We start from the raw sequence: 22,225 nt of genomic DNA on the forward strand, positions 1-22,225 counted from the left end.
AGACTGAGTCCAGTACAGCTAGATGGTGCCTGGCTACCACCACTGACTGCTCTGACCGGGATCACAACAGAGGGTCCTGGACAGAGCTGGAAAAGGATGTAGAACAAAATTCTAACTCACAAAAAAAAAAAGACAAGATTTACTGGTCTGACAGACTGGAGAAACCCTGAGAGTATGGCCCCCAGACACCCTTTTCACTCAGTGGTGAAGTCACTCTCGAAGTTCACCGTTCAGCCAGGGACTGGACAGCTTCATAAATCAAAACAGGACTAATGAGGCACAGCAGTCCAGGGACAAGGACTGGAAGGCAGGAGGGGACAGGAAAGCTGGTGATAGGGAACCCAAGGTCGAGAAGGGACAGTGTTGACATGTCATGGGGTTGTTAACCATTGTTATACGGCAATATGTGTACTAACTGTTTAATGAGAAACTATTTGTTCTGCAAACTTCCATCTAAGGTAAAAAAAAAAATTTATCTATGTGAAATCAAACTGACAACGGCAACTCAAAAGGTTTGATGAGTAGCTTAGGGGGCAGTGAGTTGAAGATAATGGTGATGGAATAATTTGGAAAAGGATAGTGAGAATAGCAGCACAACTGGAGGAATGTAATCGATGTCACTGAATTGTACATGTAGAAACTTCTGAAATGGTGTAACTTTGGCTATGTATATTTTCACCAAAAAAAAAAAAGTCCTCCAAGTTCTAAAAGTTGACATGTCATGGGGTTGTTAACCAATGTCATAAAACGATATGTGTACTGACTGTTTAATGAGAAACTATTTTTTCTGTAAACCTTCATCTAAAGTACAATAAATAAAACTAAAAAACAAAGAACTGTCCTGTATCCCGTGGAACTTTAAAATATACCACCAGACCGACTACAAATTTAAGTATTACCTTTGTGCACAGTAATAACAAAAACTTTGACATAAAGTTATGCAAACAGTTCAGTGATTCAGGAAATTGTTCAGAAAAATGAAGTTAAAACAGAATAGGAGGGGCACTGGCACAAGATATAAACCCTGTCCCAAGTTACAAATTTAATTGAAAAGGAATTAAGTTCAATACCAGTTACTGCTTACTGCAAAACTGAAAAATTTTATTTACAAATACCCGTTGCCATCAAGTTGATTCTAACTCATAGCGACCCTGTAGGACAGTAGAACTGCCATAGGGTTTCCAAGGAGCAGCTGGTGGATTCAAACTGCCGACCTTTTGGTTAACAGCCAAATGCTTAACCAATGCACCAACAGGGCTCCAAAGGCATTTTTTCAGGTAGGATAGAGAACTGTTGCTCTAAATACAGTCAAATAAGTGCAGATGACGTTCTTAAAGCTTCTTTAATTCCCTTACTATTCGGAGAATATGGCCATACAACTTCTACAATTAAATTCTTGTGAAATACTAATTGACTAATTGCTACACGTATAGTTTCACAACCCCACTCCCTTACTTAACCTAGCCTAAATAAGTTTCTATCATTTGTAAGAAAAAGAAAAAAAAAAACACAAACATTATTTTTAATGGCAGCAAGAACAGGGTTGGAAGAACAGATCACACAACAAAATGTGGCATATTTGTAGTTGGTTATCAGTTCCTCGTGGAGAGAACTGAGAATATCATCCACGGGCCAAAATAGAATATTAATAATCATTATATGCTCTGCCTTTGGACTTTTGGGAACCAGACCCCAAGTCCACCAAAGGCAAGGTTTGGGGTTGCCACAGTCAATTTCAAAAAGACAAAGTAATGTAAGCCACGCACTCAAAATCTCTCAAGTTACTAGGCAGGTAATGTGAAAAAGTAAAATAGGCTAGTATATAGCACGATAAACTAGAGAGTAGAAGACCATTCTTTAGAATGAGTCTACCACTACTTGGCCTTGGTGGGAATTCAGACCCAATCTTCTAACATTTCAGGAGAAATTGAAATTCAGATTTTTACACAAAGAATTTAAATTTTTAAATATTCACTCAATTTTTAAGAAATACTGTGTGGGCCAAAGGCGACTTGTCTCCAGGTGGGATCTGGTCCAGAGGATGCCGATCTGCAAACTCAGTATTGTATTTTGTTCACAATGTCTCACTCAGTACCTTTACTTTTAGAACAACGTTTTGTAAAGTTGCTCAATCCACAGTAAGAAATACAATTGCATTGGGAAAAAGATGCACATAGAGGATTCTGGAAAGATAGCAGTGCAAAGAGACTATCATTCCAACCCTCCCCCACAAATAAAACAAGAAGTACAAAAAGGAAACTGGTGCTTTGCTTTGAGTGACCCTGAATCAGATCTGAATTGGGGAGCAGAGGAAAGCAGCAGGGAACTGCAGACAGGCAAGAATCAAGGAATCAACAAGAGTCACGTAAGATAGCAAAATCACTTCTCCCACTGCCCCTGCACTTTGCCCCAGCCAGGTGGGCCACTGGCTGCTGTGAACTGGAAAAATGGCCCAGGCAAAAGAGACTGCTTCAGTAACCACCACAACACTGCCTGTAAGACAGGTCCCCAGGCTTCTGCTCTAAAATCAACAAAGCAGACCTCCCCAAGGAGTGGCTTTGGAGTGTGTCAGCATCTCCCCCACCTGGACATGAGCGGCTGCAATCCTGCTGTGAATTGCTGCAGAAGGACCCTGCAGTGGATTCTGCTCTCAAGGTCAACCTTCTACCTGCCTCCCTGCACACCACATAGCTCAGGCCTCTGAAACTAACAAGACAGACCTCCAGGGAGTTGTTACACATCTGTCTGCTCCCCCTTCTATTGGCACTGACAGCTGCTGACTGAGGCTGCTGTGTGCTAGGAGGAGGGTCACCAACAGCCAACAGATTACAGGGGGGAGGCTTTAACAGCAAAAAAGCAGATTTTCCTGGGGGTCCATTCAGAGGGTGTCCACCCCTCCCCCACCCAGACACTGTAACCTGCAAGCCCTGCTGTGAATTGCTACAGAAGGTGCCTGCGGTAGAGTTTGCTCCCATAGTCAGCACTCCACCTGCCTCCCTGTGTACTCTATAGCTCAAGCCTCTGAAATCAACAGGACAAACCTCCCTGGGGGTCAGTTTTTGTTAGTCTACCCCCACTTCTGGTCAGCCCTGAGGACTGCTGACTGAGGCTGCTGCGTGCTAGGAAGCAGGCACCTTGACTGAAGACAGCACTCACAGCCAACCATCTACAGGGGTATCTCTGACAGAAACAAGGCAGACCACTGTGGAGAATAATCACAGCATGACACCCTCTCCCCTACCTACTAAAGTTAGTTGCCAGGCTGCTGCAAACTCCTACAGAAGGCCCCTGAAGTGGAGTCTGCTCCCATAGTCTGCACTCTACCTGCTGCCTTGTACACCCCATAGCTCTAACCTCTCAAACCAACAGGACAGACTTTCCTGGGGGTCATTTTGGGTTTGTGTGCTCCCCCTTCTGATTGGTGCTGAGGACTGCTGACTGACACTGCTGTGCGCTAGGAAGCAGGCATCTTGAGTGGAGGCTACACCCACAGCCAACATATTATGGGGCAGGCTCTGACAGCAACAAGGCAGACCTCCCTTGGGGTCTGTTCAGAGTGTGACAACCCCTCCCCTACTCAGTAACTGTCAGCTGCTGGACTGATACGAGCTCCTACAGAAGGTTCCCTACAGTAGAGCCAGGAGGAGGGTCACCTAAGTGGAGACTGCTCCCCCAATCACCACAGGGCCACTGGAGCTCCGAAACTAACAAGATAGATCTCTCAGAGGTCCTTCTGGGGAGTGCCAGACCCTCTTCCTCCTGGGAAGGAGGAAAGTCTGCCTGTGCCTCCCCTGAATGCCAAATCAGATATAAGCAGCCCCCACAGAGCAGGGAAGGAAGCATCAGACAAAACCAGAGGGCAGAGGGCTTGCTGGATGGGGGTTTCTGACTGAAAATATGGCTGCAGAAACAGAGCAGGGAAGGAAGTAATAGAATAAGAGAGAGAGGACTGAGCCTCCTAGTGAACAGATTGATTAGTGTATGATACAATGCCTGAGTGACAGTGCCCACTGGTGAAAAGATTCACCACAGCATGTTCTCTGGTGTGTTTGGAAGAGACTGCAAGTTGAAAACTGTGATCTGGAACTTTCGAATTCTAATTAAACCAGGTAGGGAAAAGGAGATATCACAGAGTGGGAGAGGAAACAGTAAGAAAAACCTGAATGACGTGTCCACATAAGAGTTTTCTGCAGAAATAGTACAGGCAAAAACACCAAATACTGGAGAGAGCTGAGAAAATTAACACCCTCAAGAATTCCAGTGCCCCAACAAAAAATCAGGGAAATGATGGCCCATCCAAAGGAACTTGACAAAGGGAGTGTAAGTGTATCTAGGGATGACCGAATACAGGTAGCCCCCAACTTATGATGTATTCAAGTTAGGATGAACTGCACTTATGACCATTTGTGTGTGTGTGTGTTTTGTACATATTATCCTTAGTAATATATACTACATATAATGTTGCAGTGTGTAATTTGCTGATGTTATCATTCTCAGATATTCATTTGCAGATGTTCAATCTTATGATTTATAAAGAGACTGATAATAAAAGACAATAATAATGAAAACTAAAAATAAATGAGGTATTCAACTTATGTGAGAACCTATTTATGACGGAGTCATCGGAATGGAACCCATCGTAAGTTGGGGCCTACTTGTAATGAAAAAAAATGGAAGAATATAATACGACTATTCTAAACATATTTAAAAACATAGACAAAGAGTGAAAAGAAATAAGGAAAACAATGCATGAACAAAATGAAGAGCTAAAAAAAGAGATACTGCAACTGAAAGGGACAATAACTGAAATGAGAAACACAACAGAAGGACTTACCAACAGATTTCATCAAGCAGAAGAAAGAATCAGTGAATTAGAGAACAAAATAGTTGAAATTACAGAGGCTGAAGAGCAGTAAGAATGCAGGCTCAAGAAGGCTGAGCAAAGTTTAACAGAATTATGGGACAACAACAAGAGACATAATATAAGCATCATGGGAATTCCAGAAGAAGATGAGAGAGAGAAGGGGACAGAAAGAATATTTGAATAAATAATGACAGAAAATTTCTCCAATCTATTGAAGGACATGAATCTACAAATCCAAGAAGCTAAAGAACCCCAAGTAGGATAAATCCAAAGAGATCTACACCAAGACACACCATAGTTAGGCTCTCAAAAAGTAAAGATAAAGAGAGAATCCTGAAAGCACTGAGAGAGATGCAAACAGTAATAAACAAAAGATATCCAATAAGATTAAATGCCAATTTCTCTTCAGAAACATTGGAGGCCAGAAGGCAATGGAATGACATAAAGACCTGAAAGGAAAAAAAAAAGAAAAAAACTGTCAATCAAGAATACTATACACAGTGAAACTATCCTTCAAAATTGAGGGTGAAATTAAAACATTTCCAGACAAGCAGAAGCTGAGAGAATTCATATCCACCAGCCCTACAAAAGGTACTAATGGGAGTTCTGTAGATGGAAAGAAAAAGACACTAGAAAGTAATTCAAAGTTATACAAAAAAAGAAAGATCTCTAATAAAGGGAACAGCATGGAAAAGTATAAGGGCTAGTACTAAGGTATTCATGCTTGATAATTCTAATTGTTTTGTCCTTCATGTTTTTTAATAAAAATGTATATATAAAGCAAGGATAAAATTATGTACAGGGCACATGAAATATAAAGATGTAATTAATAATAACAACAGCAAATAAAGGGGAGAGGAATGGTATAGATATAGAATTTGTTGTATGTTACTCAATTTAACTTGGTATCAACTTACCCTAGGATGTTATAAATACAAAGTGTTAACTGAAATATTCATGGTAATCACTAAAAAAATCTAAAAACCATGCAAAAAATGTAAGGGAAAGAAAATCAAAATGCCTCACTACAATAAACAAAAAAAACACAAAAGCAAGCATTAGCAAAGGGCAAAGACAAAGAAGGCTTAAGACAAGCAAAAAACGAATACCAAAACAGAAGAAGTTAAGTCACATCTTATCAGTAACTACAGTGAATATAAATGGACTAAATGTTCCAATCAAAACGCAGAGAGTGGCAGAATGGATGAAAAAACATGATCTAACTATATGCTGTTTACAAGAGACACACCTTAGACCCAAGGACACAAATAGGTTGAAACTCAAAGCATGCAATAATAACCAAAAGAGAGCTGGGGTGGCAATCTTAACATCAGACAAAGTAGTATTTAACAAAAAAATCTGTTAGAAGAGATAAACATGTACATAATATACTGATAAAAGGATCAATTAATCGAGAAGATTTAACAATCATAAAAATATATGTACCCTACATAGGAGCACCTAAATACTTAAAGTAAACACTGATAGAATTGAAGGGAGAACTAGATAGCACTACAATAATAGTTGAAGACTTTAACACACCACTTTCAATATGAGAACATGTAGAAAGAAGATCAACAGGAAACAGAGGACCTGAATTAGACTATAAAACAACTAGACTTAACAGACATACATAGAACACTCCACCCAATACCAGCACAAAAATACATTCTACTCCAGGGTACATGGATCATTCTCCAGGACAGACCACATGTTAGGTCACAAAGCAAGTCTTGATAAATTTTAAAAGGTTGAAATTGTACAAAGTAATGTCTCTGACCACAACAGAATAAAGCTAGAAATCAATAACAGAAAAAAAAAAACTGGAAAATGCACAAACACATAAAAATTAAACAACACACTATTAAACTACCAATGAGTCAAGGAAGAAATCAAAAGAGAAATCACAATTTTCTTGTAGTCAAATGAAAATGAAAGTACAACATAACAAAACATATGGGATGCAGCAAAGGCAGTGCTCAGGGGAAATGTATAACAATAACTGACTAGATGAAAAAAGAAGATCTCAAATCAATAGCATAACTCTACAACTCCAGGAACTAGAAAGAGAAGAGCAAATGAAGACTAAATCTACCAGAAGAAGGAAATAACAAAGAACAGAGCAGAAATAAATAAAATAGAAAAACAGAAGAACAGTAGAGAATCAATAAAACCAGAAGTAGGTTCATAGAAAAAAATCAATAAAATTGACAAAACTTCAGGTAGACTGACAAGTGAAGAGATTGCATCAGTGATCAAAAACCTCTCAACAACAACAAAAAAAGTTCTGGACCAGATGGCTTCACTAGGGAACTCTACCAAACATTTAAAGAATTGACACCAATACTGTTTACACCCTTCCAACAGAGAAGGAAGAAATATTCCCTAATTCATTCCATGAAGCAAACGTGACCCTGATACCAAAACAAGACAAAGACACCACAAGAAAACTACAAGCAAATATCCCTTATGAATATAGATACAAAAATCCTCAATAAAATACTAACAAACAGAATCCAACAGCATATCAAAAGTGTCATTGTTGTTGTTGTTAGGCGCTGTCAAGTCACTTTCAAGCCATAGCTACCCCAGGTACAAGAGAATGAAACACTGTCCGGACCTACACCATCCTGACAATCCTCGTTATGCATGAGCCCACTGTTGCAGCCACCATGTCAATCCGTCTTGTTGACGGTCTTCATCATTTTCACTGACCCTCTACTTTATCAAGCATGATGTCCTTCTCCAGGGATTAGCCCTTCCTGATAACATGTCCAAAGTATGTGAGAAGTCTCACCCTCCTTGCTTCCAAGGAGCATTCTGGCTATACTTCTTCCAAGACAGATTTGTTCATTCTTTTGGCAGTCTATGGTATATTCCACATTCTTCGCCAACACCATAACTCAAAGGCGTCAATTCTTATTTGGTCTTTCTTATTCATCCTCGAGCTTTCACATGCATATGAGGCGACTGAAAACACCATGGCTTGGTTCAGGTGCACCTTAGTTCTTAAAGTGACATCTTTCCTTTTTAACACTTTAAACAGGTCTTTTGCAGCAGATTTGTCCATTGCAATGCGTCCTTTGATTTCCTGACTGCTGCTTCCATGGGTGTTGATTGTGGATCCAAGTAAAATGAAATTCTTAACAATTTCAATCTTTTCTTTATCATAATGTTGCTTATTGTCCAGTTGTGAGGATTTTTGTTCTCTTTATGTTGAGGTGTAATCCATACTGAAGGCTGTGATGTTTGATCTTCATCAGTAAGTGCATCAAGTCCTCTTCACTTTCAGCAAGCAAGGTGTGTCATTTGCATAACGTAGGTTGTTAATGAGTCTTCCTCCAATCCTGATATAGTTCAGCTTCTCAGATTATTTGCTCAGCATGCAGACTGAATAAGTATGGTGAAAGGATACAACCTTGATGCACACTTTTCCTGACTTTAAACCACAAAATATCCCCTTGTTCTCTTCAAACGACTGCCTCTTGGTCTATGCACCAGTTCCTCATGAGCACAATTAAGTGTTCTGGAATTTCCATTCTTCTCAATGGTATCCATAATTTGTTAATATCCACACAGTCTAATGCATTTGCATAGTCAATACAACACAGGTAAACATCTTTCTGGTATTCTCTGCTTTCAGCCAGGATCCATCTGACAACAGCAGTGATATCCCAGGTTGCACATCCTCTTTTGAATTCGACTTGAATTTCTGGCAGTTCCCTGTCCATGTACTGCTGCAACCACTTTTGAATGATCTTCAGTAAAATTTTACTTGCGTGTGATATTAAAGATATTGTTTGATAATTTCCACAATCTGTTGGATCACCTTTCTTTGGAATAGTCATAAATATGGATCCCTTACAGTCAGTGGGCCAGGTAGCTGTCTTCCAAAGTTCTTGGCATAGAAGAGAGAGCACCTCCAGCACTGCATTCATTTGCCGAAACATCTCAATTGGTATTCCGTCAGTTCCTGGAGTCTTGTTATTCACCGATGTCTTCAGTGCAGCTTGGACCTCTTTCTTCAGTACCATCGGTTCCTGATCATATGCTACCTCCTGAAATGACTGAACATCGAGCAATTCTATTTGGTACAGTGACTCTGTATATTCCTTCCATCTGTTTTTGATGCTTCCTGGGTCATACAGAATTTTGCCCATAGAATCATTTAATATTGCATCTTGAGGTTTGAATTTTTTATTCAGTTCTTTCAGGTTAAGAAATGCCAAGCGTATTCTTCCCTTTTGGTTTTCTAACTCCACGTCTTTGCACACAACGTTATAACACTTTACTTTGTCTTCTAGAGCCTCCCTTTGAAATCTTCTGTTCAGCTCTCTTACTTCATCATTTCTTCCATTCCCTTTAGCTCTCCGACATTCAAGAGTAAGTTTCAAAATCTCTTCTGACATCCATTTTGGTCTCTTCTTTCTTTCCTGTCTTTTTAATGACCTCTTGCTTTCTTCATGTATGATGTCCTGATGTCATTCCACAACTCATCTGATCTTTGGTCATTTTCATTCAATGCATCAAATCTATTCTTGAGATAATCTCTAAATTCAGGTGGGATATACTCACGGTCATATTTTGGCTCTCATGGGCTTATTCTACTTTTCTTCAGCTTCAACTTGAACTTGTCTATGCGCAATTGATGGTTTCTTCCGCGGTCAGCCCCTGGCCTTGTTCTGACTGATGATATTGAGCTTTTCCATAGTCTCTTTTCACAGATGTAGTCGATTTGATTCTTGTGTATTCCATCCAGCAAGGACCAAGTGTACAGTCACCATTTTATGTTGTTGAAAAAAGGTATTGCAATGAAGAAGTCGTTGGTCTTGCAAAATTCTACTACGTGATCTCTGGCATCATTTCTATCACCAAGGCCATATCTTCCAACTTGCCTTCCTTCTTTGTTTCCAACTTTTGCATTCTAGTCACCAGTAACTATCAATGCATCCTGATTGCATGTTCCATCAATTTCAGAATGCAAAAGTTGGTAAAAATCCTCAATTTCTTTAGTGGTTGGTGTATGAATTTGAATAATAGTCATATTAACTGGTCTTCCTTGTAGGCATATGGATATTATCCTATCACGGATGGCACTGTACTTCAGGACAGATCTTGACATGTTCTTTTTGACAATGAGTGCAATGCCATTCCTCTTCATTTTGTCATCTCTGGCATAATAGACCATATGATTGTCTGATTCAAAATGGCCAATACCAGTTCACTTCAGCTCACTAATGTCTAGTATATCGATGTTTATGTGTTCCATTTCATTTTTTATTTCCAATTTGCCTAGATTCATACTTCATACATTCTGTGTTCCAATTATTAACGGATGTTTGCAGCTCTTTCTTCTCATTTTGAATTGTGCCACATCAGCAAATGAAGGTCCTGAAAACTTGACTCCATCCATGTCATTAAGTTCGATTCTACTTTGAGGAGGCAGCTCTTCCCTAGTCATATTCTGAGTGTCTTCCAACCTGAGGGGCTCATCTTCCAGCACTCTATCAGACAAGGTTTTCACTGGCTAATTTTTTTCAGAAGAAGATCGCCAGGTCCTTCTTCCTAGTCTGTCTTAGTCTGGAAGCTCAGCAGAAACCTGTCCACCATGGATGACCCTGCTGTTATATGAATACTGGTGACACAGCTTCCAGCATCACTGCAACACACAAGCCCCCTCAACAAACTGACAGATGCATGTCATAACCATGACCAATGATGCTTTATACCAGAAACGCAGGGATGGTTCAACATTAGAAAATCAACCACGGTAATACACCTCATCAATAGAACAATGGGAAAAAAATACATGATCATCTCCATGGATGCAGAAAAAGCATTTGCTAAAACCCAAGACTCTCGATGAAAACCTTCGAGAAGATTGGAATAGGAGGGAAATTTCTCAATATGATTCAGGGCATATATGAAAAGCCAACAGCCAACATTATATTTAATCGAGAAAGACTAAGAGCTTTCCCCCTAAAATCTGGAACAAGACAAGGGTGACTGCTCTCACCATTTCTATTCAATATTGTATTAGAATTCCTAGCCAGAGCAATAAGACAGGAAAAAGAAATGACAGGTATCCAGATTGGAAAAGAAGAAGTATAATTATTTTTGTTTGCAGATGATATGATTATACTATGTATAGAAAGTCCCAAAGGGTCTGTAAGAAAACTTCTAGAGCTAATAGAGGGATTTAGAAAAGTCGCAGCCTACAAGGTCAACAAACAAGAATCAGTTGGGTTTCTACACACCAGCAATGAGAAATCTGTAATAGAAATTAGGAAAACAATTCAATTTACATAAGCATCTAAGAGAATAAAATACCTAGGAATAAATCTAACCACGGAGGTGAAGGACTTATACAATGGAAATTATAAAACACTGTTGAATGAGATTAAAGGAGACTTAAATAAATGGAAAGATGTTCAGTGTTCTTGGGTTGGAAGGCTTAATATCGTTAAGATAGCAATACTATCCAAAACAATCTATAGATTCAACATAATCTCAATTAAAACTCTAACAGCTTTCTTTACAGAAATGAAAAAGCCAATCCTCAACCTTATGTGGAATGACAAGAGGCCCCAAATAGCTAAAGCTGTGTTGAAAGAGAAGAACAAAGTAGGAGGACTCACACTTTCTGATTTTAAAACACACTGTACAGCCGTACAGTAATCAAAACAGCCTGGTACTGGTATAACAATAGATATATAGACCAATGGAATAGAACTGAGAGTCCAGAAATAAACCCAAACATCTATGGTCAACTGATTTTTCACAAAGGTGTTAAGTCCATTCAAAGGGGAAAGAAAAGTCTCTTCAATAAATCTGGATTTCCAGATGCAGAAAAATGAAACAGAATCCATGTCTCAAACCATACAGAGAAACAAATTCAAAATGGATTAAGGACCTAAATGTGCAAACTAAAACCATAAAATTCTTGGAAGAAAAAACAGGGGCAACACTGTCATGCCTAGCTATTAACAATGGGTTATCTAATATAATAACAAAAACGGAAACAGCAAAAGACAAAATAAGTAAATGGGACCTCATAAAAATTAAAAACTTTTCCTCATCAAAAGACTTTACTAAAAAAGTGAAAAGACAAGCTACCTACTAGGAAAATATCTTTGGAAACCATATATCCGATAAGAATCTAATAACCAAAATATATATAAAACTTCCATAACTTAACACCAAAAAACAAAGAACCCAATCATAAAATGGGCAAAGGACTTGAATAGACATTTCACCAAAGAGGATATTCATATGGCCACCAAACACATGAAAAGATGCTCAACGTCATTAGTCATCACAGAGATGCAAATCAAAACAACAATGAACTACCACTAGGATGGCTAAGGTAAAAAACAAAAAACATAAAATAACAAATGTTGGCGAGGATGTGGAGAAATTAGAACACTTACCCATTGCTGGTGGGAATGCAAAATGGTATGGCCTTTGTGGAAAACAGTGTGGTGGTTCCTCAAAAAACTAAAAATAGAACTACCATATGGCCCAATAATTCTACTCCTAGGTATATACCCAAAATAACTGAAAGTAGAGACTCAGATAGAGACTTGTACGCCAGTTTTCATTGCAGCACTATTCACAATAGCCAAAAAGTGAAAACAATGTAAATATCATCAACAGATGAATGGATAAACAAAATGTGGTACATACATACAGTGGAATACTACTTAGCCAGTAGAAGAAACAAAGTCTGGATAAATTGACATTATGCTGAGTGAAATAAGTCCATCACAAAAGGACAAATATTGTATGACCTCACTTACATAAAAAGGCAAAAAAAGGCAAACGTATGGAGACCAAAGTTTCTTAGTCATTACAGGGGCAGGAGGGAGGCGGAAAGAGGGGGTTAATGGTGATGGAAAAATTGTATTGACTGAGGGTAGGGTTGCACAGCTACTTATTGTAGTTGATGTCAATAAGTTATACACATGTAAGATGTTGAATTGGCAAAAGCTGTGTGATAAACATATTTACAACAGTGACCAAAAAAAGAGTAGCTGCTGAGGCTGCTTATATACAAGCAAACACCTCATGGGATTCGGTTCCTTGGTTTGGTGATTTAGGGTCATGGTTTCATGGAACATCTTAGTTAACTGGACTAATAACGTGTTTAGTGCTTCTGTTCTAACTCCTTTTTTTGTTGCATAGTGCCGGGGGTCTTAAAAGCTTGCAAGAGACCATGGTAGGCATGGCAATTGGCCTCTATTCACCTGAAGCAACAGAGGAAGAAGGCGAATCAGGTAATAGGAAGAGGACATGGAATGTGTGGCTAACTGACTCCATGAACAATTGCCTCCTTTGCCGTGAGACCAGAAGAACTGAATAGTGCCTGGCTACCATTACTGAACATTTTGACCATAGATTCTATAGAAGAATCCTAATCAAAACGGGGAAAATGCAGAACAGAATTTCAAATTCTCATGGACTCTAGACTTTCTGGTGCCACGGCTGCTGGATGAATCCCTGAAACTATTGCTCTGAGATGATCTTTAAACCTTAAACCAAATAAATACCCTGACATCTTCTTGGGGCCCTGGTGGTACAGTGGTTAAGCGTTTGGCCGCTAAGCAAAAGGTCAGCAGTTCAAATCCACCAGCCACTCCTTGGAAACACTATGGGGCAGTTCTACTCTTTCCTACAAGGTTGAATAGGAATCGACTCAACGGTAACAGATTTGGTTTTTTTTTTTTGGTTTGTTTGTTTTGAAGTCTTCTTAAAACCAAACAAGTTTAGCTTAACTAGTAAAAAAAGTCTGCCTTGAACGTTACACTCTTTTAAGAACTACCTATATGCAATCAAAGCGACAACAGCAACTGGGAAGATTAGATAGTAACCTTCTGGGGCAGTGAGTTTCTGTTAATGGGAGAGGAATAACTTCAGAAAAGGAGGGTGAGTATGGTTGCACAACCTGAAGAATGTAATCCAAAACCAAACCCATTGCCATAGAGTTGATTCTGACTCAAAATCTTTGGAGTGCAACACACACAGCTCCACCACTGACTATCTGCTTTACATGGGCGCCTTAACCTCTGATCCTTGGTTTGATTTTTTATAAAATGGAAACAAGCCCTACTTCTCAGTTACTGTTAAGTTAAAATGAGATAACATATATGTGTAAAGCACAGTCTAGAATATAATACGCATTCAATAAACGGTAAGTGCTATTATTACACTGAAATCTGTGACAGCTGGAACTTGACAGGACTGCCTTGTTTTTCTGGGTCTTGCCAAGTTTTTTTTTTTTTTGCCTTTGACAGGATGCAGTCTTACCACTTTTCTATCATTCGTTTTAGTGGAAAATACTTGGGTTTTCCTTCTCTGACAGGTTTCTGCTTTATATAGGTTCCAGCTTTTGCCAAGTTTTACCATATGTGGAATTAAAAAGGAAAGTTTTAAAAGTTGTGTGTGGGTGCTTGATGACTATCCTAACAACTATGAAAAAGAGAAAAAAATAAATCTGCTGTCACAAAAAGAAATGAGGATAGATAATGGGGGATAGGAAAGTCCAAGGGAACGAACTGGTATTCAGACAGCAAAAACCAGATTTATATAATCCGTTTTGGTCCCTATAGATAAAGAGTTACAGGATGACTTTTTTTTTTTAACAGTATGCTAACATTCATTTCCTTATGCATGCTCAATGTCATTTTAAAATAAGTTGTGGCAAAGGACAGGGAATACAGGGATTGCCTTTGTATCAATGACTAAGTTTCTCCTTAGGGAAATGCCATCCCTTCTATCATGTAGTTTCCCTGTGCTGGCTTATCTACCTGATTCTACCAGTAGAGGTTACTCAAACACTCCAGAGCCTATCCCTGGAACATTATTCCATGAAAGTACCATCTCAAGACTGCCTCACTGAAAAAATTGACCTTAATTACTTCAACAAACAATGGGAGAGATCAAGAAATAATATGGCCCTCATGAACTGGCTCTGAATGGAGGTGCTACTAATTTAAGGCAGTGACCTTTGCAGAAATCCCCCAAGAATGGCCATTTTTTAGATGCTGCCTAGTTTAATTATGAACCTTTTCAGCTTTACCTGAAGTCCACACGGTGCTGACCCCTAAGGAGTCAAAAATGAATGCTATCCCAGTTGTTTTAAGAGGACTGCAATCCAGGAAAATCCTCCTGCCTTTGAAACTATCAATCCAAAGTGCCATATACTTGGCTGCCACTGAAACAATGAGCCTCTACTATGGCCTGACTTTTGCCAAGATTTACGCAGCTCCACAGTTTGATGAAGAAAAACCTTCTATAAATCTGGTTTGAAAGAACATATTCTTCCCTTAAGGGCAGTGTAATTAGTGTCTGACGTGTTGGCATTACCTGTGACACACAGTTTATGCTACCTAGTTCACCTGTAAACCATTTCAGTTCTTCTGATACTCAGTAGGGGTGATCACAGACTAGGCAAGCATATAAGCTACTCCAATTGTTTTGAGAAGAATGTATTTTGGAATAACCTGCATGCTTATAAATTACTGGACCACAAAGCTAGATTGCAATGAAATAATCTGTCAATTGTGCTTTGGAAATGACATCTCAAAGGTCTTTCCTCCCCTACTTACCTTAATCTCTGAAAGGGCTCTCCTCTTCTGCTGTATGTTCACTCACATGGAAGATCTGGTGACCTCTCTAAAATGCTTTTCAAAGACATCCTTCACAGTTCAGCCTCGTGATGGGTTACGAAGAGGAAAAAAAATGTTTTGATTATCTATGACCCTCTCCACACTCAGCTTGGTCATCCTCCATTGCATTGAGAGACTCCAAAAAGGTCAAAGCTGGAAGGATCTTCAAGAAAGTTACATAAACCCCTCATTCTACTGATTGAAAATTGAGGTTCAGCAATGGGAACAAAATTGGCCAACATCATGCAGAGAGGAAGTAAAAGGCAGAATGAGAAGAGTGGAGAAACACAAGATGTTGTTTAGTCTAACCCAGCCATTTTTAATGTAATTTTTCATAACACAATGAAAAAAAATCTGATATAACACTTATGCCACATTATACATTTATTAGTTTATTTATTCCTTTATCTACCCTTACAAGAACGAAAGTTCCATGAGCCAGAACTTCATTAATATCTAGAACAGTCCCTGACAGTTAGTAAGTACTTACTGAGTGTTGAAGAAAGAAGGGAAGTGCTGCATCCAGGCGACTTTTCCTTCTCTTCTCCACCATCAACTGGGGAACCCTACCAAAACCACTGACCACTTACCAAGGCTTCTCAACTTCCTCCCAAGGATGTCCAAGGCAATGGCAATTCATTCTGGCTCTCTGGTGAACCCACTGGGCAGAAAGTCTCAGTATAAGTGACAGGCAGGTCTTAATGTTGCTCTTGACCAATGACAAGGTTTCTGGCTGCCCAGGAATCTGCATTTTTAACAAGCACCCAGGTGATTTTAATGTAAATAAAATTTTACACCATACAGATTTCCATTATTATGTACTGGGAAAGCCAGCACAACCTGTACAAGGCAAGGTCATGGAAGCTCCATAGACACAACCAAACTCCCTGAGGGACCGAATTGCTGGGATGAGGGTTGTGAGGACCATGGTCTGGGGGAACATCTAGCTCAACTGGCATAACACAGTTCATAAAGACAATGTTCTACATGCTACTTTGGTGGGTAGTGTGTGGGGTCTTAAAAGTCTATGAGCAGCCATCTAAGATACTCCACTGGTCTCACCCCTTCACAAGCAAGGGAGAATGAAGAAAATTAAAGATACAAGGGAAAGATTAGTCCAAAGGACTAATGGACCACAACTACCAAGGCCTCCACCAGCCTAAGTCCAGTACACCTTGATGGTGTCCGGCTACCACCACCGACTGCTCCGACAGGGATCACAATAGAGGGTCCCGGACAGAGCTGGAGAAAAATGTAAAACAAAATTCTAACTCACAAAAAAAGACCAGACTTACTGGCCTGACAGAGACTGGAGAAACCCTGAGAGTATGGCCTCCAGACACCCTTTTAGTTCAGTAATGAAGTCACTCCTGAGGTTCACCCTTCAGCCAAAGATTAGACAGGCCCATAAAACAAAAGGAGACTAAAGGGGCACACCAGCCCAGGGGCAAGGACTAGAAGGCAGGAGGGGACAAGAAAACTGGTAATAGCGAACCCAAGGTTGAGAAGGGAGAGTGTTGACATCTCATGGGGTTGTTAATGAATGTCGTAAAACAATTTGTGTACTAACTGCTTAATGAGAAGGAAGTTTGCTTTTTAAACCTTCATCTAAAATACAATAAAAAAAAAACAATAAAAATCTCAAAAAAAAAAAAAGAAAGAAATTTCCAGCACTATGGAAGTACAATCTCAGAGGCTATTATAAAAAAAAATCTCTCAGAATGGAATAAAAAGTTTTCTGCCTCACATGGCCTCCTTGGATTTGGAAGGACTCTAGAGCAAGCACTGGGTAAAAGACACAGTAGTGGCTTAGATTCCAATGCATTTTCTAGTCTAACTAGCTATAATCTTGGGCAAGATATTCAATTCCTTCATCTATAAAAATGAAAGAACATGAAAAGAAAAGGTTAGGCTGGTTACTCTCTAGTATAGCCTGAAAATTTTAAGAACTTTTTCATATCATGATGGAAAAACGTCAAGTAATTGCCTAATGCTTATTAAGACTACATACCCTGCCCCTTCCCACCAACTGGATAAGTCCACCAAAGCTACTGACCACTTACCAAGACTTCACAATGATTTGATGACCATGTGCAAGGATGCTGATTTGAGCCTCTCCCAATTCTCTACTAATCTCACTGGTCCAGCTGGGGCTGAATATACACCTTCATTAGTGGCAAGATTTTTGATTGCATTTAATATCACCTGCAGGATAAGGAGAAGAAAGAAGAAACAAACTTAATATGGAACAGTCAAGGTTGAGATCTAGCTATAATTTTATTTTTACCACCTCAGTCAAGTCATCCAGCCTACACCATGTGCCTCAGATTTCACTCTAGCTAAGCAATAGCATTAGCAACACAATTATGTTCTTTATCTGGCAAAGGCTAGCACAAGGTCTAAAATTATTATCTAATAAGGTTTCTTGCCCCCATTTAAATGACACAACTTGGGTACGAACAGAGGCACCAAGTGATTATACCAAAGTGTTAGAACTCAGATGTGAACTACTGATGCTGATCTTTCTAGTTGGCTGAAAGTATTTCTACTCTTTGGATCTCAATATCCTATTCTTAAATACGGGTGAACTTGATCGCTTAGGAGCCACCTTCCATGTCTAGCAGTTTATGACCCCATGTTCTATACTCCTAACCAAAACAGCCCCCCCAAAAATGAATGAAACTTCCATCTAGTCATCAGATGGCACTTGATTCACACTGATAAGGAAAGCTATCAAAACCGTGAACTTTGGACCAAGCCCTGTCACATACATCATCCCACCAGGGATACTTGTATCTACCTAAAAGGAGCCTGTCCTTTCTCCCCTTATGTGAAAAGGAACCAAATATATCTATTCCCTTACCTAGCTGCCTGGGTTATCAAAAAAATCACAAGAAGCTAAGTAGGCCGGTGGCTAGTCCCCTACCTCCAAGACTCAACCAGTCGGAGGAAGGGGACTCTGAGATGTGAGACCACACAAGACAAGTCAAAGACTCTCAAGGGTCCTTCTTTTGAATGAAGTATTCAATTGTCTGTAAATTTCCCAGACCCTAGCTACTTAAGATGAAAATCAACCTGGAAATCTGACAGCTGAATGATGGCCTAAAGCCCAGGCTTTATCATTAGATACTGGCAGCACCAGCTAGTGCTGTTACATTTCCTGTTACTCAGTCAGATGCAGGCAGCCCTCAACCCCCATAAAGACCCAAGAAGCAGTTTCCCAGGACTCATCTTTAACTATTTCACCCACCACCCCACCAGCAAAAAAGTATCTGTCCTCTAATCTACTAGTGACCATGAAACCCAGGGAGAAAGTTCTCCCACCAAAGATTGGTGCTGCCAAGCTGGGGAGGTGGGGGGAGGAGAGCAGGAGCCTTGGTGGGTTTAAGTCATCACTTTATTGGAGCAACTAAAGCAGCCACTACTAGAAGAAGATATGAACACCCACAAGCCACTGCTGCCATTAGCATTATTGTAGTTCATTAAAGGCCAGAGGGACAAAGTGGGAAAGGAATGTGTATAGGACCTAAATGAAAAATAAATGTTAAGTGTAAATCCTGATATATGGAATACCTGCACTAAAGAGTCAAGAATAAAAAAGTAGTGCTCTTCCCCATCCTATCCAGCTCTTTTCCAACATAAACTGCTCCAGGTCATTCATAAGACAGTTTCAAGCCCCCTCACCACCCCCATTTACACTACTTCTGTTCAGGTCAACAAATTTCAAAATGGAAATAGTTTCAATGACTCTCTAACGTTGAAAGTCATAAATGCACACTATAAAAAAATTCCAAAAATGTTAAATAAGTGTTGGTGAGGATGTGGAGAAACTGGAATTCTCATCTATTACTGATGAGATTATAAAATGGTACAGCCATTGTGGAAAACTGTTTGGTGATGTCTCAAAAAATTAAACATAGAATTATCATATAACTCAGCAATTCCACTTCTAGCTATATAGCCAAGACTTGAAAGCAGGGACTCAAACAGATACTTGAAAGCCAGAGGTCATTAAAAAGACAGGTGTGGTGAGAGGTGGGGCCAAGATGGTGGAATACAAAGACACTTCCTGTCATCCCTCTTACAACAAAGACCCAGAAAAACAAGTGAATCAACGATATATGACAATCTAGGAACCCTAATCATCAAAGACAAAGCTGAAGAATGGGACTGAGTGGCAGGTAGAAGGAGAGACAATTCAAAAGCATCAGAGAAGTAAAACTGCAAGATCACCAGCACCCTGCTAGCTGAGTCTGCGCATGGCACATGAGCTCAGGCAAGCACAACATCCAAAGACAAGTCCCATCCCATCAGGTGCAGCCAAGCAGCAACAAATCTGCATGTGCCTCCAGAACCAAGTAGGAGCAACACTAGATCTTCAAAAGTTAAGTACAAGCTTCTAACCCAGAGCGTAGGGGCAAAATAAGCCTTCTCCTTCCCAGAGTTTCACAGTGGAGAAATGCTTCCTTCCCCTCACCCATGCCCCACCATGCTACGCTCCACTCCACCAGTATTCAACAACTGCCATGCCCCCTAAGCAAGGAACTCAGGACTCTCCACTCCCACACTGGTCTCACAGCTTTAAAAATTCCATGACCCCTGACCTAGGAACTCAGGATGGGTCAGGAGGCCCCGTCCCTTAGCCTAGCCACAGGCACAGGGGGTCCATGGACTTGCAATGCCCTTCACCTCTGCCAAGACCTGTGCAGGCCAATTCAACACTCCATGCTGTCATTAGCATAAAACAGCAAGGCATACACCTGAAGCCCATGTTCAACTGCAGCAGCCAAGGGGGAGCTGCAAGATTCGTGACATTTGACACCACCCTGTCCCTTAAGCAGGGGCCTCACCCACTCACACCAGGGGCCTGAGGGCTAGCAGTACCACCCACTCCAACTAGCCACTCATGACAGGGGTCTGAGAATAAGTGGTGTCTCCCAGTCCCTCCAGCCAACAGCACCAAATGCCCAAGGAGCAGCTGAAATACTGCTCCACCACACACTCTAGGGGACAGGGACATGTCTTCCACCTAGGTACCCGGGGACAGCCATCAACCCCCTGCCTTGCTCCACACATCACCCCCTACTGCAGCCAGATACCTGTGCCCAACCCAAACACCCCTGTGCAGCCCTGCCCATCTAGGACTGTAGGTGAGAGTCTGCACCACACAGTGAACAATGACCTGGACACCTGTGCTGCACCCCCACAAGAAAAGTGAACAGATTCCTGGCCTCACACACCTAGTACCTGCTCTGACCACATGGAGACAGGACATGAGAGCTTCAAAGATGCCAATAACCAAAGTAGCTCACATGCCCAGCCTACTTGGACATATCAAAATGAAATAAAACAAAAAGTTAGGACACAGTAAACAAACATACAATCTATAAATATAATAACTCATTGATGCCTCAGAGACAACAGTCAATATCAAATTACATAAGGACGCAGGTCAAGATGATTCTAGCAAGCAACCAAAATAAAGAACCAGGAAACCTTCCAGAGGAAGATAAGGTCATGGAACTACCTGAGAAAGAATTTAAAAGACTGACATACAGACCTCTCCAAGAGATCAGGAAGGAGATTAGGTAAAGCTCAGACAAAACCAAGGAACACACAGACAAAGCAATAGAGGAATTCAGGAAAACAACACAAGAACAAAATGACTAAATTAATTGGCTGATAGAATCCACACAGAGACAGCAACTAGAAATTCAAAAGATTAACAATAAAATTTCTGAATTAGACAACTCAATAGAAGGTCATAGAAGCAGAACTGAGGCAACGGAAGTCAGAATTACTGAGATTGAAGATAAATCCCTTGATACCAATTTATTTGAGGAAAAATCAGAAAAAAGAATTTTAAAAAATGAAGAAAACCGAAGAATAATGTGGGACACTATCACGAGGAAAAACCTACGAGTGGTCAGAATATCAGAATGGGAGGTGGGGAAGATAACAGAAAACACAGAATTGTTGAAGATTTGCTGGAAGAAAACTTCCCTGATATCATGAAAGATGAGAAGACATCCATCCAAGAAGCTCAATGAACCCCATACAGGGAAGAACCCAAAAGAAAGTCATCAAGACATATCATAATCAAACTTGTCAAAACCAAAGACAAAGATAGGATCTTGAGAGTGGCTAAGGATAAATGAAAAGTCACCTACAAACGAGAACCAATAAGACTAAGCTCTGACTACTCAGGAGAAACTACACAGGCAAGAAGGCAATGGGATGACATATATAAAGCCTTGAAGGAAAAAAATTGCCAGCCAAGAATTCTATAACAGCAAAACTGTCTCTCAAACATGATGGTGAAATTAGGTCATTTCCAGATAAACAGAACTTAAGGGAATTTGCAAAAACGAAACCAAAATTACAAGAAATATTAAAGAGAGTCCTCCAGGTGGAGAACCAACAATTTCAGACAACAATCCAAGATGAGACACAGGACAAATCAACCAGTTATCAACTCAGATAGGGAATTCACAAAAATAAATCAAAACTAAAATACTGAAAATAGAGAACCAGAGACGTCAATATGTAAACAATGAAAAAAGAGAGAATAAACAGTGTACTCATAAACTTCCATATGAAGAGGAAGTTAAAGTGATATCAAGAAATAAAAGACTGCTTTAAACTTAGAAACATAAAAATAAGTTTCAAGGTAACCACAAAGGAAGATAACAAA

The 22,225-nt window shown here is 40.0% G+C and overlaps 1 long non-coding RNA gene across 3 annotated transcripts in view; it reads right to left on the reverse strand.

Annotated features, from left to right (window-relative positions):
• LOC111821205 (uncharacterized) overlaps nucleotides 1-22,225 on the reverse strand; it is a 151,552-nt gene that overhangs the window by 111,145 nt on the left and 18,182 nt on the right. The window contains exons 2-4 of one of the 3 annotated variants that reach the window (XR_002824658.1): nucleotides 17,595-17,736; nucleotides 16,122-16,276; nucleotides 15,472-15,575 (exon numbers count right to left, since the gene is read on the reverse strand). This is a non-coding gene — a long non-coding RNA (uncharacterized LOC111821205). Of the gene's footprint in view, nucleotides 1-15,471; nucleotides 16,277-17,594; nucleotides 17,737-22,225 lie in introns of all 3 variants that reach the window. The other 2 variants (XR_002824657.1, XR_002824656.1) reach the window with 2 other exon arrangements.

Source organism: Trichechus manatus, unplaced genomic scaffold, assembly GCF_000243295.1.
Source record: "Trichechus manatus latirostris isolate Lorelei unplaced genomic scaffold, TriManLat1.0 scaffold00070, whole genome shotgun sequence".
NCBI lineage: Eukaryota > Metazoa > Chordata > Mammalia > Sirenia > Trichechidae > Trichechus > Trichechus manatus.